Below are 16020 nucleotides of genomic sequence, written 5' to 3'. Positions count from 1 at the left end.
AAAGCGTATGCTTCTCATGTAGAAGGCCTGAGGTTCAATGCCTGCCGTCTCCAAGATGTGATCAAAGCTAGCTTCAGTCAATTTGAAGACTATTTCAAAATTAGATCAAGCAAGGCTTAACCTACCCTAAGTGTTCCAGACTCTTCCTGTTACAAAAAGCCAGAGACTTGGCACTCTAACAATGTAACTCCGGTTCTATGAATCCTGGATGACCGCCAGAGGCGGTGCATTAAGCACTGGATTTATCCGTCTCGCGCATGCGCAGTTCGAGTACCTATACCAACAAGGTCACATGTGACCCTCGTGACACCGGATTGGCTATATAGCCCGGTGTCGACAGAGGATCTGTTCCCAGAATCTTCTCGCGAACCACGAGACTTCTGAGTGACCTGTAACTCTGGCGGTCATCCAGGATTCATAGAACCGGAGTTACATACGTAACTCTGCGTTCTATTTCATCCTTACTGACCGCCAGAGGCGGTGCATTAAGCACTGGATGGCCAATACCAACAACGTCACGAAGAGTCAAGGTGCTCACCTACTGATCAGAGAAAGCAGAGCTTGGCATCAGGGCCACGCCCATTGGATGGGGAGTGGCAACGTTGACCCGGTAGAACCTGGAGAATGTGCTAGGCGACGCCCATGACGCCGCGGCACAGATGGTCCCCAGGGGCACCCCTCTCAGGGCAGCCCATGATGTGGAGACGCTCCTAGTTGAGTGACACCTCACCCTGGATGGCGGGGGGCGGCCACTGGCCCCGTAGGCGTGTGTTATGGTCTCCACAATCCAGTGGGACAGCCTCTGCTTTGTTAAAGCATGACCCCTGTTAGGGCCACCATGGCAAACAAAAAGCTGCTCCGACTGGCGAATACCGGCGGTAGCAGAAATATAAGCCCTAAGGGCCCGCACCGGGCACAGCAGCTCAGACCCACCCTCCCCAGAAGGGGGGTCAAAGCGTGCTAACTGGATGGGCTGGTTAAGGTGATTGCGTGGCAGGGTCTTTGGCAGGAACGCAACGTTCGGCCATAGAGTGACACCCGAGCCATCAGAGTTCCACCTCAGGCATGTATCACTCACTGATAGGGCATGCAACTCCCCGACCCGCTTGGCAGATGTTATGGCGAGTAAAAAGGCAGCCTTCATAGACAGCCACTTCAAACCCCCTTGACCCAAAGGCTCGAAGGGAGGAGATGACAAGGCTTCCAGCACCAGCGGCAGGTCCCATGCTGGAGACCGCATGGCTGTAGGGGGACGCAGCCTCAAAGCCCCTCTTAGAAAGAGGGACACTAATCTGTGGCGCCCTACCGTGGCGCTGTCAACCCTATCATGTAGGGAGGAGATGGCAGCGACATAGACCCTCAGGGTAGAGTGCGACCGGCCACTATCCAGGAGGGACTGCAGAAATTCCAGCACCGTGGTCACAGCACAATGCACTGGATCCACGGCCCTAGCCGCACACCAGTTGGAGAACAGCTTCCACCTGTTTCCGTACTGCAACCTGGTCGATGGTGCCCTGGCACTCATGACCGTACCCCTGACAGCCGTAGTGCACTCCCTCAGCAGTGGGTCGGGCCCTGCAGTGGCCAAGCCCAGAGCTGTAGGCGAGAGGGGTCGGGATGCCAGATCTGACCCCCCAGCTGGGACAGGAGATCCCTCCTGTCGGGGAGGCGCCATGGCGTGCTGCAGCAGAGCCTGAGCAGCAGTGGATACCAGAGCCTCCCCGGCCAAAAGGGGGCCACCAGAAGGAGCCGGTGGCCCTGCAAAAGGACCCTCTGGAGTGTCGGCAGAATCAAAGGCAATGGTGGGTAGGCATAAAGAGGCCTGTCCGGCCAATCGTGCGCCAGCGCGTCCTGCCCTAAAGGGCTGGACGCTTCTGCCCAGGAGAACCAGAGGGGGCAATGCGCCGACTCCTCCGAGGCAAAGAGGTCCACCTCTGCCCTGCCGAAGAGGCCCCACATTGACTCCACCACCTCGGGGTGAAGCCGCCATTCCCCCGGTGGAGGCTTCCGTCGGGAGAGGAAGTCTGCCGCCCGATTCTGGGCCCCCGGCAAATAGACTGCACGTAGGCTGGCCAGACGGGGAGAAGCCCAAGTCAACAGGCTCTGGGATACCCGGAGTAGCCGTGCTGACCTGGTGCCCCCCTGGTGGTTCACCTGCGAAACCGTGGCCATGTTGTCCGACCGGACCAGGACATGCCGGCCTGTCAAATGGGGCAGAAAGCTGGCTAATGCCAGCTGCACAGCCCGGAGTTCCAGCACATTAATGTGTTGTGCCATGTCCCGGCCAGACCACCGTCCCTGCGCAGTCCTGCCCTGCCACACTGCGCCCCATCCCGAGAGGCAGGCATCGGTTGTCACCAACTCCCGGCGTGCCGGGATTGCGCCCATGGGCACGCCTGCCTCCAGATACGCTCTCCTTCTCCATGGGGCCAGAGAGACAAGACACTGCAGGGTCACCTTGACCCTCCTCTGCCTGTGCCACTTGGCATCTAGGTGCAGGCTGTTCAGCCACATTTGGAGTGGGCGCAGGGACAGTAAACCCAGAGGCACCACAGCTGAAGCAGCTGCCAGCTTGCCCAGAAGCTGAAGAAAAAGAATAAAAAGCAGCCTCCTGCCGGCTCTGAAGAGAGGAAGGAGGCGGAGGATGTCGTTCACCCGTCGAGGTGAAAGGTAGGCCTTCATGGCGACCGAGTCCAGGACCAACCCCAGATAGGTAACCCGTTGGGAAGGGTCCAGGCAACTCTTTGTTTGATTCACCGTCAAGCCCAGCCGGGCGACGTGCGACAGCAGGCGGGCCGTGTCCTGGGCCACCTGGGACCTGGAGGGCGCACAGACCAGCCAGTCGTCCAGATACGGCAGGATCTTCATGCCCTGCGTCTGCAGGGGTGCGAGGGCTGCCGCCACAACCCTGGTGAAAACCCTCGGGGAGAGGGAAAGCCCGAAGGGAAGTACCCTGAATTGGTAATGCCTGCCCCGATAGGCAAACCTCAGGAACCGCCTGTGGTGTGCCGCAACCGGCACATGAAAATAGGCGTCCTTTAGGTCTATAGTCGTGAACCACTCCCCCCTGGCAACTACCCTCAGGGTGTCCGCCGAGGTGAGCATGTGAAATGGTAAAATTTTTAAAAACGTGTTCAGGCCCCTTAGGTCTAGAATGGGCCTGAATCCGCCGTCTTTCTTGGTGACCAGAAAGTACGCCGAGTAGAACCCCCCGGGTTGTAACTGAGGGTCCACTGGCTCGATCGCACCCTTGGCCAGGAGGGCGGATAGCTCCTGGGCCAGAGCTGCGGCCTTCGTCGGGTCGCGGACGACTGTCATCCTGACCCGGCCAAAGGCCTGGGGCCGGCGTCGGAACTGTAATTCGTACCCCCGGGTTAAGGTGGAAACCACCCAGGGGTCTATAGTACAGGCAGCCCAATAGCTGATCTGCTGCTGGGAAAAACAGCCGACGACCGGCCCCGTGGTCCTAGCGCCTGGCCCCCCGGCCTCTGTCGGCTCTGGAGGGGTACCGGTGAGGCTCCGCGGCCCGAGGCTGCCCGGGCGATGGGCGGGCGGGGGCGCGAAAGCTATCAGCGGGCTGCTGGGCGGACCGCCGAGACCTGCGTAGGCCCTCCTCTCTTGCTGGGTAAGAGCGTGGTGGCTGGTAGCGGCCCCGGGGGGCAGCCGGGGGGGCTCTAGGCCTGCCAGGAGCGGAGACACTCCTGTGAAGACCTGACAGCTGCAGGTTGGTTTGCCTAGCTTGGGCAGCTCGCTCCAGCGTCTCCAGGGCAGCTGACCCAAACAGCTCCCCCGGTACCACTGGCACGGCTCTAAGGGCCTTCCTGCACGCCTCCGTCAGGGGCGACTGAGCCAACCAAACCTGGCGGCGAGTCTGGACCAGGGTGGACATAACACGCCCCAATTCCCTGGACATGAGGGCAAAGGCCTGTAGGGACGCGTCGCTCAGGTCCTGTGTAGACGGCTCAACTGCAGCTTGTTGCAGCGAGGTCGAGAGCGCCAGCATTAGGTGGGAGAGGGAGTTGCCAATCCGCCCCATACGTGCTGCTGCGTCATAGGCCTTCGAAAGCAGGTCGTCTGTGACCCTGCACTGGGGCCGAGGACACCTGGCATCCGGCCGCAAGGCCTGATCGGGGGTTAGAATGAGGGAGGCAATGGCGGGCTCAACGGGTGGCATGCAACCCAAACCATACTGCGCTGGATCCCGCATGGCAGCCAAGGCCCGAGCACTGGAAGAAGGACGGGGGAGAGCCTTGGCGTCCTTCCAGCAGAGGTGTAGCTCCTTTAAATACTCCTCCGAAGGAGGGACAGAGAAAGGGGCTGTGGCAGGGCTGCGCCTGAAAAAGGCGCTAGGCTGGGCCAAGTCTGCCTGAGGAGCATCGAGCCCCAGGCGAGCCAGGGCCGTACGGATGACGGCCCCGATGGGGTTACCCTCTGTGCTGTGCCCAGAGCTCTGAGTAGAGGAGCGGGAGGCCTCCCCAAAAGCGTTTGAGGATTCCTCCCCCGTGACACCCTCACTGAAGAGGTTGGCTGATGCCGCCAGCGACAGGACATCGTCCGTCCCCGGCACATCCCCAAAGGAAGGGTCAGGCCGGATGTCAGCCACCGCGCCACCTGCCCCAGGTTGCAGGGTCAGGAGGAGTTCCTGTATCCTCTCCATATCGGACGACAAGCGATCCACCTTGGATGCTAGCTCGTCCCTAGCCCTTTTCCTGGGGGGGGGGCCTGCTCTACCCCGACGCCAAGAATGGCCGGGCTGAGCAGGAGGAAGTGGCGCCATTGATGGTAGGTCGACAGCTGCCGGATGTTCCACCGCTGCGAGCCTAGCCAGCCTGAGTGCCAAGGGCATGGAGCCGCAGTTCATACAGGCCCTCTCGGTAAGGCCCTCCCTCAAATGCTCGAAGCCGAGGCAAGAGGGGCAGCGATCATGGCCATCGTCAGGCTCAAGGAGGGCCACACAGGCGCCACACACATGAGCCATCAGCAGAACACTGGGAGAGGGAGCACTGCCTTCACCAGAGAGCTACTAATTCAAGAAGAGCCAAGAAAGTGTTACCGGGAGAGGACGCGAGAGCGCAGTCTTCACCAGCAAGTGACTGGAAAAATAATTACACACTCAAATATACAGCAGTGTTCTCGGGAGAGGACGCGAGAGCGCTGTCTTCACCGGTAAGTGACTGAAAAGAAACAAACAAGTGTTACAGGGAGAGGGCGCGAGAGCGCTGCCTTCACCGGTAAGTGACTAAAAAATAAACCCCAACAGTGTTACAGGGAGAGGGCGCGAGAGCGCTGCCTTCACCGGTAAGTGACCGAAAGAAATAAACAACAGTGTTACAGGGAGAGGACGCGAGAACGCTGCCTTCACCGGTAAGTGACTGACTGGAAAAACCTTTTACCAAATAAATTTGGTAACCCAGAACACAGCCGAGCTGTTTCTATAAGGGAGCTATCAGTAGCGAAATTAATCCCAGTAGTGAAAATAACCCCAGCAGTGTTGCCGGGAGAGGACGCGAGAGCGCTGCCTTCACCGGTAAGTGACTGAAACTAAACAAAACCTTGGAAGCTTCTACTTCAGCGCTGTACAGACCAACAGCCCCTGGAGGACGAGTTCACCCGTTGCTCCGACCCTTGGTCGCGAGGCTGCACACAGTCTGGAGCGCGATCCTTTTCAAAAAGCGAATACGCTATCCGCAAGCGGTACTACAACATGCGTCTTTGCGAGAAGATGAAAGGAACAGATCCTCTGTCGACACCGGGCTATATAGCCAATCCGGTGTCACGAGGGTCACATGTGACCTTGTTGGTATAGGTACTCGAACTGCGCATGCGCGAGACGGATAAATCCAGTGCTTAATGCACCGCCTCTGGCGGTCAGTAAGGATGAAATAGAACCTGGCATTATCTGGACAGGCTCTTAGCATTCTATGTTTTTTGACAACATGTTCTCCAAACATAAAATGTTAATATTTAAAGGTCTGATAGATCCGAAGACTAGTGTTGTCAGGTCCAAGTGCTGAATGCCATGGACGAGAAAACCCTTGGTGTGTTCCGCAGCAGGTTTAAAATGCACATTCTTGCGCAGTAAGGGGATGTAGCTCAGTGGTAGAGCGCATGCTTTGCATGTTTGAGGCCCCGGGTTCAATCCCAGGCATCTCCATTTGATTGCCTGCGAAAAGTCAGGTCAGTGCTATTTTGATCAAATGAGGTCACGCAATGCTTAACCTACCAAAGATGTTGACGAATGCTAATGTTCGAAGCAAGTGAGAGAATTGAAACTGTGTTGTCGTCAACGATACAGGTTAATCAGTGCGTGCGATTTCATAAGCGCACGCTTTTGCTCGCTCAAAAGCTAGTGTGCGCTCAAAAGCTAGAGCCGGTCAACACATTGATATGAGTACGGTACGTTTATGCACTAAGTGTTGACAGCCACAGAAGAGAAAAACATTGTTGCGTCATGACGAAGATTCAGGTCTGCCGACAAGCGTTGGCCAGTTCTGCTATCTGTACGCAGACTACTTCTCTAAGAAATGTATGACACCGTACTGCCAGTCAATAACCGATTTCCCCTCTTGTATCGTCAAGCAAACTTTCATGTATCGGTTGCCACATGTACAATTGAAGTTATCTGTTTTCGGCTCATCTGTAAAGCTTCTCATGTAGGAGTGCTGAGGTCCGATCACTAAGATGTGATCAAAGCAAGCTGTGGTCAAGGGTGTAGGACTATTTCACAATTTGATGACACAGCCTCAAGCGTTGCAGTCTGTTACTGTTCGAACAACTGATAGACTTGAGGTCGATAAGCACCATTGTCCTGGCCAAGCGATTAAGCTGATGCACTAGAAATCCATTGGATCCCCCGCTCCATTATTGAAATCTACCACACCAGTTTACCACCTCTGCTTTTAGCAGGCAGGCCAAATATCTCAATCTCTTAGGATTGCCTAGTGCAAGTCAACCTATTGATTGGCTGTATCATTAAGCAAAGCTTCAGGTATTGATAGCAGAGATGTAGTAATTATTACATAAAGGGGATGTAGCTCAGTGGTAGAGCGCATGCTTCGCATGTATGAGGTCCCGGGTTTAATCCCCGGCATCTCCAATTTGTATACCTTTTATAAGGTAGAAGTCAAAAATGATCCGATCACGAAACATTGCTGAATGTTACTGTGTAATGAATGTCTAAACAAAATGAGGTCACGCAATGCTTTACCTACCAAAAATGTTGCAGAATGCTAATGTTTGAACAAGAGAGATTATTGAACTGTCGAAACTGTGTGGTTAAGGTGATGGACTAGAAATCCATTGGGGTCTCCTCGCGCAGGTTCGAATCCTGCCGTCAACGGCACAGGTTAATCAGTGTATGTTTAAGGGACTGTTTAAAGGATCAACAGAAATATGTCATGGTACTGCAGACCTCTATTGTTGTATTCCCAATCATTTGCTGAAGCATTTCTCCTGAACTGAGAGGGGTGCTGTGGCTGGGACTGTCATAGTGACTGTCTAGTTCACAGAAGAGGCAGTGTTCTAATTACATCAGTAAGTTGTATAATGTAAGTAACCTACTCAATTTGAATTCCTTTCGCCGCCAGTTCTGATAGCTTAACACATGATCGGGTCACGCTACTTGAGACCTTTTTCATTGCTGTCTCAAGTAAACATTACAATAGGGGTACTGTGGCTTAGCTGGTGAAAGCGCCTGTCTTGTAAACAGGAGACCCTGGGTTCAACTCCCAGCAGTACCTATACTATTTGCAACAGCATCATCTGGTGTAGATGTGATAAAAGTGTTTCTTGCAGTTAAAATGAACGGAATTGTCCTAACTGGCAATCTTACTTCTGGTTGCAAACTTGCAATCCATCAACGCAATAGACTTTCCATCAATGACAACGGCGGCAGGCGAGCAAAATTCTCTATAAAATGTATGATACCCTAGTGCCAACTGATGACCTATTTGTCCCTTCTATCGTTAAGCAAAGCTTCAGGAATCGGTTTTACAGATGCACAATTTAAGTAACACAGGAGACTTCTCTCAACGGCAAAGCGTATGCTTCTCATGTAGAAGGCCTGAGGTTCAATGCCTGCCGTCTCCAAGATGTGATCAAAGCTAGCTTCAGTCAATTTGAAGACTATTTCAAAATTAGATCAAGCAAGGCTTAACCTACCCTAAGTGTTCCAGACTCTTCCTGTTACAAAAAGCCAGAGACTTGGCACTCTAACAGTGTGTTGTCGTGGCCGAGTGGTTAAGGCGATGGACTAGAAATCCATTGGGGTCTCTCCGCGCAGGTTCGAATCCTGCCGACAACGGTTCTATCTGAATACGATTTTTCATTGCCTTGTTCGGCCAACACATACACATATTACGGTGAAATCAGTGCAAATATGTTAATCTAAGCATGTAGAAGGCTTCATATTTAAAACCTGGCATTATCTGGACAGGCTCTTAGCATTCTATGTTTTTTGACAACATGTTCTCCAAACATAAAATGTTAATATTTAAAGGTCTGATAGATCCGAAGACTAGTGTTGTCAGGTCCAAGTGCTGAATGCCATGGACGAGAAAACCCTTGGTGTGTTCCGCAGCAGGTTTAAAATGCACATTCTTGCGCAGTAAGGGGATGTAGCTCAGTGGTAGAGCGCATGCTTTGCATGTATGAGGCCCCGGGTTCAATCCCCGGCATCTCCATTTGATTGCCTGAGAAAAGTCAGGTCAGTGCTATTTTGATCAAATGAGGTCACGCAATGCTTAACCTACCAAAGATGTTGACGAATGCTAATGTTCGAAACAAGTGAGAGAATTGAAACTGTGTTGTCGTCAACGATACAGGTTAATCAGTGCGTGCGATTTCATAAGCGCACGCTTTTGCTCGCTCAAAAGCTAGTGTGCGCTCAAAAGCTAGTGCCGGTCAACACATTGATATGAGTACGGTACGTTTATGCACTAAGTGTTGACAGCCACAGAAGAGAAAAACATTGTTGCGTCATGACGAAGATTCAGGTCTGCCGACAAGCGTTGGCCAGTTCTGCTATCTGTACGCTGACTACTTCTCTAAGAAATGTATGACACCGTACTGCCAGTCAATAACTGATTTCCCCTCTTGTATCGTCAAGCAAACTTTCATGTATCGGTTGCCACATGTACAATTGAAGTTATCTGTTTTCGGCTCATCTGTAAAGCTTCTCATGTAGGAGTGCTGAGGTCCGATCACTAAGATGTGATCAAAGCAAGCTGTGGTCAAGGGTGTAGGACTATTTCACAATTTGATGACACAGCCTCAAGCGTTGCAGTCTGTTACTGTTCGAACAACTGATAGACTTGAGGTCGATAAGCACCATTGTCCTGGCCAAGCGATTAAGCTGATGCACTAGAAATCCATTGGATCCCCCGCTCCATTATTGAAATCTACCACACCAGTTTACCACCTCTGCTTTTAGCAGGCAGGCCAAATATCTCAATCTCTTAGGATTGCCTAGTGCAAGTCAACCTATTGATTGGCTGTATCATTAAGCAAAGCTTCAGGTATTGATAGCAGAGATGTAGTAATTATTACATAAAGGGGATGTAGCTCAGTGGTAGAGCGCATGCTTCGCATGTATGAGGTCCCGGGTTTAATCCCCGGCATCTCCAATTTGTATACCTTTTATAAGGTAGAAGTCAAAAATGATCCGATCACGAAACATTGCTGAATGTTACTGTGTAATGAATGTCTAAACAAAATGAGGTCACGCAATGCTTTACCTACCAAAAATGTTGCAGAATGCTAATGTTTGAACAAGAGAGATTATTGAACTCTCGAAACTGTGTGGTTAAGGTGATGGACTAGAAATCCATTGGGGTCTCCTCGCGCAGGTTCGAATCCTGCCGTCAACGGCACAGGTTAATCAGTGTATGTTTAAGGGACTGTTTAAAGGATCAACAGAAATATGTCATGGTACTACAGACCTCTTTTGTTGTATTCCCAATCATTTGCTGAAGCATTTCTCCTGAACTGAGAGGGGTGCTGTGGCTGGGACTGTCATAGTGACTGTCTAGTTCACAGAAGAGGCAGTGTTCTAATTACATCAGTAAGTTGTATAATGTAAGTAACCTACTCAATTGGAATTCCTTTAGCCGCCAGTTCTGATAGCTTAACACATGATCGGGTCACGCTACTTGAGACCTTTTTCATTGCTGTCTCAAGTAAACATTACAATAGGGGTACTGTGGCTTAGCTGGTGAAAGCGCCTGTCTTGTAAACAGGAGACCCTGGGTTCAACTCCCAGCAGTACCTACACTATTTGCAACAGCATCATCTGGTGTAGATGTGATAAATGTGTTTCTTGCAGTTAAAATGAACGGAATTGTCCTAACTGGCAATCTTACTTCTGGTTGCAAACTTGCAATCCATCAATGCAATAGACTTTCCATCAATGACAACGGCGGCAGGCGAGCAAAATTCTCTATAAAATGTATGATACCCTAGTGCCAACTGATGACCTATTTGTCCCTTCTATCGTTAAGCAAAGCTTCAGGAATCGGTTTTACAGATGCACAATTTAAGTAACACAGGAGACTTCTCTCAACGGCAAAGCGTATGCTTCTCATGTAGAAGGCCTGAGGTTCAATGCCTGCCGTCTCCAAGATGTGATCAAAGCTAGCTTCAGTCAATTTGAAGACTATTTCAAAATTAGATCAAGCAAGGCTTAACCTACCCCAAGTGTTCCAGACTCTTCCTGTTCCAAAAAGCCAGAGACTTGAACTCTAACAGTGTGTTGTCGTGGCCGAGTGGTTAAGGCGATGGACTAGAAATCCATTGGGGTCTCCCCGCGCAGGTTCGAATCCTGCCGACAACGGTTCTATCTGAACACGATTTTTCATTCCCTTGTTCGGCCAACACATATTACGGTGAAACTGCATGAAATCAGTGCAAATATGTTAATCTAAGCATGTAGAAGGCTTCATATTTAAAACCTGGCATTATCTGGACCGGCTCTTAGCATTCTATGTTTTTTGACAACATGTTCTCCAAACATAAAATGTTAATATTTAAAGGTCTGATAGATCCGAAGACTAGTGTTGTCAGGTCCAAGGACGAGAAAACCCTTGGTGTGTTCCGCAGCAGGTTTAAAATGCACATTCTTGCGCAGTAAGGGGATGTAGCTCAGTGGTAGAGCGCATGCTTTGCATGTATGAGGCCCCGGGTTCAATCCCCGGCATCTCCATTTGATTGCCTGAGAAAAGTCAGGTCAGTGCTATTTTGATCAAATGAGGTCACGCAATGCTTAACCTACCAAAGATGTTGACGAATGCTAATGTTCGAAACAAGTGAGAGAATTGAAACTGTGTTGTCGTCAACGATACAGGTTAATCAGTGCGTGCGATTTCATAAGCGCACGCTTTTGCTCGCTCAAAAGCTAGTGTGCGCTCAAAAGCTAGTGCCGGTCAACACATTGATATGAGTACGGTACGTTTATGCACTAAGTGTTGACAGCCACAGAAGAGAAAAACATTGTTGCGTCATGACGAAGATTCAGGTCTGCCGACAAGCGTTGGCCAGTTCTGCTATCTGTACGCAGACTACTTCTCTAAGAAATGTATGACACCGTACTGCCAGTCAATAACCGATTTCCCCTTTTGTATCGTCAAGCAAACTTTCATGTATCGGTTGCCACATGTACAATTGAAGTTATCTGTTTTCGGCTCATCTGTAAAGCTTCTCATGTAGGAGTGCTGAGGTCCGATCACTAAGATGTGATCAAAGCAAGCTGTGGTCAAGGGTGTAGGACTATTTCACAATTTGATGACACAGCCTCAAGCGTTGCAGTCTGTTACTGTTCGAACAACTGATAGACTTTTCCTCTTTTGTTGTATTCCCAATCATTTGCTGAAGCATTTCTCCTGAACTGAGAGGGGTGCTGTGGCTGGGACTGTCATAGTGACTGTCTAGTTCACAGAAGAGGCAGTGTTCTAATTACATCAGTAAGTTGTATAATGTAAGTAACCTACTCAATTGGAATTCCTTTAGCCGCCAGTTCTGATAGCTTAACACATGATCGGGTCACGCTACTTGAGACCTTTTTCATTGCTGTCTCAAGTAAACATTACATTAGGGGTACTGTGGCTTAGCTGGTGAAAGCGCCTGTCTTGTAAACAGGAGACCCTGGGTTCAACTCCCAGCAGTACCTACACTATTTGCAACAGCATCATCTGGTGTAGATGTGGTAAAAGTGTTTCTTGCAGTTAAAAAAAACGGAATTGTCCTAACTGGCAATCTTGCTTGTGGTTGTAAACTTGCAATCCATCAATGCAATAGACTTTCCATCAATGACAACGGCGGCAGGCGAGCAAAATTCTATATAAAATGTGTGATACCCTAGTGCCAACTGATGACCTATTTGTCCCTTCTATCGTTAAGCAAAGCTTCAGGAATCGGTTTTACAGATGTACAATTGAAGTAACACAGGAGACTTCTCTCAACGGCAAAGCGTATGCTTCTCATGTAGAAGGCCTGAGGTTCAATGCCTGCCGTCTCCAAGATGTGATCAAAGCTAGCTTCAGTCAATTTGAAGACTATTTCAAAATTAGATCAAGCAAGGCTTAACCTACTCTAAGTGTTCCAGACTCTTCCTGTTACAAAAAGCCAGAGACTTGGTACTCTAACAGTGTGTTGTCATGGCTGAGTGGTTAAGGCGATGGACTAGAAATCCATTGGGGTCTCCCCGCGCAGGTTCGAATCCTGCCGACAACGGTTCTATCTGAATACGATTTTTCATTCCCTTGTTCGGCCAACACATATTACGGTGAAACTGCATGAAATCAGTGCAAATATGTTAATCTAAGCATGTAAAAGGCTTCATATTTAAAACCTGGCATTATCTGGACAGGCTCTTAGCATTCTATGTTTTTTGACAACATGTTCTCCAAACATAAAATGTTAATATTTAAAGGTCTGATAGATCCGAAGACTAGTGTTGTCAGGTCCAAGTGCTGAATGCCATGGACGAGAAAACCCTTGGTGTGTTCCGCAGCAGGTTTAAAATGCACATTCGTGAGCAGTAAGGGGATGTAGCTCAGTGGTAGTGCGCATGCTTTGCATGTATGAGGCCCCGGGTTCAATCCCCGGCATCTCCATTTGATTGCCTGAGAAAAGTCAGGTCAGTGCTATTTTGATCAAATGAGGTCACGCAATGCTTAACCTACCAAAGATGTTGACGAATGCTAATGTTCGAAACAAGTGAGAGAATTGAAACTGTGTTGTCGTCAACGATACAGGTTAATCAGTGCGTGCGATTTCATAAGCGCACGCTTTTGTTCGCTCAAAAGCTAGTGTGCGCTCAAAAGCTAGTGCCGGTCAACACATTGATATGAGTACGGTACGTTTATGCACTAAGTGTTGATAGCCACAGAAGAGAAAAACATTGTTGCGTCATGACGAAGATTCAGGTCTGCCGACAAGCGTTGGCCAGTTCTGCTATCTGTACGCAGACTACTTCTCTAAGAAATGTATGACACCGTACTGCCAGTCAATAACCGATTTCCCCTCTTGTATCGTCAAGCAAACTTTCATGTATCGGTTGCCACATGTACAATTGAAGTTATCTGTTTTCGGCTCATCTGTAAAGCTTCTCATGTAGGAGTGCTGAGGTCCGATCACTAAGATGTGATCAAAGCAAGCTGTGGTCAAGGGTGTAGGACTATTTCACAATTTGATGACACAGCCTCAAGCGTTGCAGTCTGTTACCGTTCGAACAACTGATAGACTTGAGGTCGATAAGCATCATTGTCCTGGCCAAGCGATTAAGCTGATGCACTAGAAATCCATTGGATCCCCCGCTCCATTATTGAAATCTACCACACCAGTTTACCACCTCTGCTTTTAGCAGGCAGGCCAAATATCTCAATCTCTTAGGATTGCCTAGTGCAAGTCAACCTATTGATTGGCTGTATCATTAAGCAAAGCTTCAGGTATTGATAGCAGAGATGTAGTAATTATTACATAAAGGGGATGTAGCTCAGTGGTAGAGCGCATGCTTCGCATGTATGAGGTCTCGGGTTTAATCCCCGGCATCTCCAATTTGTATACCTTTTATAAGGTAGATGTCAAAAATGATCCGATCACGAAACATTGCTGAATGTTACTGTGTAATGAATGTCTAAACAAAATGAGGTCACGCAATGCTTTACCTACCAAAAATGTTGCAGAATGCTAATGTTTGAACAAGAGAGATTATTGAACTGTCGAAACTGTGTGGTTAAGGTGATGGACTAGAAATCCATTGGGGTCTCCTCGCGCAGGTTCGAATCCTGCCGTCAACGGCACAGGTTAATCAGTGTATGTTTAAGGGACTGTTTAAAGGATCAACAGAAATATGTCATGGTACTACAGACCTCTTTTGTTGTATTCCCAATCATTTGCTGAAGCATTTCTCCTGAACTGAGAGGGGTGCTGTGGCTGGGACTGTCATAGTGACTGTCTAGTTCACAGAAGAGGCAGTGTTCTAATTACATCAGTAAGATGTATAATGTAAGTAACCTACTCAATTTGAATTCCTTTAGCCGCCAGTTCTGATAGCTTAACACATGATCGGGTCACGCTACTTCAGACCTTTTTCATTGCTGTCTCAAGTAAACATTACAATAGGGGTACTGTGGCTTAGCTGGTGAAAGCGCCTGTCTTGTAAACAGGAGACCCTGGGTTCAACTCCCAGCAGTACCTACACTATTTGCAACAGCATCATCTGGTGTAGATGTGATAAAAGTGTTTCTTGCAGTTAAAATGAACGGAATTGTCCTAACTGGCAATCTTGCTTCTGGTTGTAAACTTGCAATCCATCAATGCAATAGACTTTCCATCAATGACAACGGCGGCAGGCGAGCAAAATTCTCTATAAAATGTATGATACCCTAGTGCCAACTGATGACCTATTTGTCCCTTCTATCGTTAAGCAAAGCTTCAGGAATCGGTTTTACAGATGCACAATTTAAGTAACACAGGAGACTTCTCTCAACGGCAAAGCATATGCTTCTCATGTAGAAGGCCTGAGGTTCAATGCCTGCCGTCTCCAAGATGTGATCAAAGCTAGCTTCAGTCAATTAGGATTGCCTAGTGCAAGTCAACCTATTGATTGGCTGTATCATTAAGCAAAGCTTCAGGTATTGATAGCAGAGATGTAGTAATTATTACATAAAGGGGATGTAGCTCAGTGGTAGAGCGCATGCTTCGCATGTATGAGGTCCCGGGTTTAATCCCCGGCATCTCCAATTTGTATACCTTTTATAAGGTAGAAGTCAAAAATGATCCGATCACGAAACATTGCTGAATGTTACTGTGTAATGAATGTCTAAACAAAATGAGGTCACGCAATGCTTTACCTACCAAAAATGTTGCAGAATGCTAATGTTTGAACAAGAGAGATTATTGAACTGTCGAAACTGTGTGGTTAAGGTGATGGACTAGAAATCCATTGGGGTCTCCTCGCGCAGGTTCGAATCCTGCCGTCAACGGCACAGGTTAATCAGTGTATGTTTAAGGGACTGTTTAAAGGATCAACAGAAATATGTCATGGTACTGCAGACCTCTTTTGTTGTATTCCCAATCATTTGCTGAAGCATTTCTCCTGAACTGAGAGGGGTGCTGTGGCTGGGACTGTCATAGTGACTTTCTAGTTCACAGAAGAGGCAGTGTTCTAATTACATCAGTAAGTTGTATAATGTAAGTAACCTACTCAATTGGAATTCCTTTAGCCGCCAGTTCTGATAGCTTAACACATGATCGGGTCACGCTACTTGAGACCTTTTTCATTGCTGTCTCAAGTAAACATTACAATAGGGGTACTGTGGCTTAGCTGGTGAAAGCGCCTGTCTTGTAAACAGGAGACCCTGGGTTCAACTCCCAGCAGTACCTACACTATTTGCAACAGCATCATCTGGTGTAGATGTGATAAAAGTGTTTCTTGCAGTTAAAATGAACGGAATTGTCCTAACTGGCAATCTTACTTCTGGTTGCAAACTTTCAATCCATCAATGCAATAGACTTTCCATCAAT

General features: G+C 48.9%; 16 non-coding genes across 16 annotated transcripts; all 16 read left to right on the top strand.

Moving 5' to 3' along the window:
* The first annotated feature begins 6082 nt into the window (after nucleotides 1–6082).
* trnaa-ugc (transfer RNA alanine (anticodon UGC)) lies at nucleotides 6083–6154 on the top strand. Its single transcript has one exon. It is a non-coding gene; the product is annotated as a tRNA-Ala (tRNA).
* An 870-nt stretch (nucleotides 6155–7024) lies between these two features.
* Nucleotides 7025–7096, top strand: trnaa-cgc (transfer RNA alanine (anticodon CGC)). Its single transcript has one exon. It is a non-coding gene; the product is annotated as a tRNA-Ala (tRNA).
* Nucleotides 7097–7665: 569 nt separating this feature from the next.
* On the top strand, nucleotides 7666–7739 carry trnat-ugu (transfer RNA threonine (anticodon UGU)). The gene has a single exon. It is a non-coding gene; the product is annotated as a tRNA-Thr (tRNA).
* A 481-nt stretch (nucleotides 7740–8220) lies between these two features.
* Nucleotides 8221–8302, top strand: trnas-aga (transfer RNA serine (anticodon AGA)). The gene has a single exon. It is a non-coding gene; the product is annotated as a tRNA-Ser (tRNA).
* Nucleotides 8303–8609: 307 nt separating this feature from the next.
* Nucleotides 8610–8681, top strand: trnaa-ugc (transfer RNA alanine (anticodon UGC)). Its single transcript has one exon. It is a non-coding gene; the product is annotated as a tRNA-Ala (tRNA).
* Nucleotides 8682–9551: 870 nt separating this feature from the next.
* Nucleotides 9552–9623, top strand: trnaa-cgc (transfer RNA alanine (anticodon CGC)). The gene has a single exon. It is a non-coding gene; the product is annotated as a tRNA-Ala (tRNA).
* Nucleotides 9624–10192: 569 nt separating this feature from the next.
* trnat-ugu (transfer RNA threonine (anticodon UGU)) lies at nucleotides 10193–10266 on the top strand. Its single transcript has one exon. It is a non-coding gene; the product is annotated as a tRNA-Thr (tRNA).
* A 480-nt stretch (nucleotides 10267–10746) lies between these two features.
* trnas-aga (transfer RNA serine (anticodon AGA)) lies at nucleotides 10747–10828 on the top strand. The gene has a single exon. It is a non-coding gene; the product is annotated as a tRNA-Ser (tRNA).
* Nucleotides 10829–11125: 297 nt separating this feature from the next.
* Nucleotides 11126–11197, top strand: trnaa-ugc (transfer RNA alanine (anticodon UGC)). The gene has a single exon. It is a non-coding gene; the product is annotated as a tRNA-Ala (tRNA).
* Nucleotides 11198–12086: 889 nt separating this feature from the next.
* On the top strand, nucleotides 12087–12160 carry trnat-ugu (transfer RNA threonine (anticodon UGU)). The gene has a single exon. It is a non-coding gene; the product is annotated as a tRNA-Thr (tRNA).
* Nucleotides 12161–12641: 481 nt separating this feature from the next.
* On the top strand, nucleotides 12642–12723 carry trnas-aga (transfer RNA serine (anticodon AGA)). The gene has a single exon. It is a non-coding gene; the product is annotated as a tRNA-Ser (tRNA).
* Nucleotides 12724–13034: 311 nt separating this feature from the next.
* Nucleotides 13035–13106, top strand: trnaa-ugc (transfer RNA alanine (anticodon UGC)). The gene has a single exon. It is a non-coding gene; the product is annotated as a tRNA-Ala (tRNA).
* An 870-nt stretch (nucleotides 13107–13976) lies between these two features.
* Nucleotides 13977–14048, top strand: trnaa-cgc (transfer RNA alanine (anticodon CGC)). The gene has a single exon. It is a non-coding gene; the product is annotated as a tRNA-Ala (tRNA).
* Nucleotides 14049–14617: 569 nt separating this feature from the next.
* trnat-ugu (transfer RNA threonine (anticodon UGU)) lies at nucleotides 14618–14691 on the top strand. The gene has a single exon. It is a non-coding gene; the product is annotated as a tRNA-Thr (tRNA).
* A 473-nt stretch (nucleotides 14692–15164) lies between these two features.
* Nucleotides 15165–15236, top strand: trnaa-cgc (transfer RNA alanine (anticodon CGC)). The gene has a single exon. It is a non-coding gene; the product is annotated as a tRNA-Ala (tRNA).
* Nucleotides 15237–15805: 569 nt separating this feature from the next.
* Nucleotides 15806–15879, top strand: trnat-ugu (transfer RNA threonine (anticodon UGU)). The gene has a single exon. It is a non-coding gene; the product is annotated as a tRNA-Thr (tRNA).
* Nucleotides 15880–16020: the final 141 nt, after the last annotated feature.

The sequence above is a fragment of the Gadus morhua genome, chromosome 1, assembly GCF_902167405.1.
Source record: "Gadus morhua chromosome 1, gadMor3.0, whole genome shotgun sequence".
Lineage (NCBI taxonomy): Eukaryota > Metazoa > Chordata > Actinopteri > Gadiformes > Gadidae > Gadus > Gadus morhua.
Note: the sequence above shows the minus strand (reverse complement) of the source record. Positions and strands in the feature narration are given on the sequence as shown.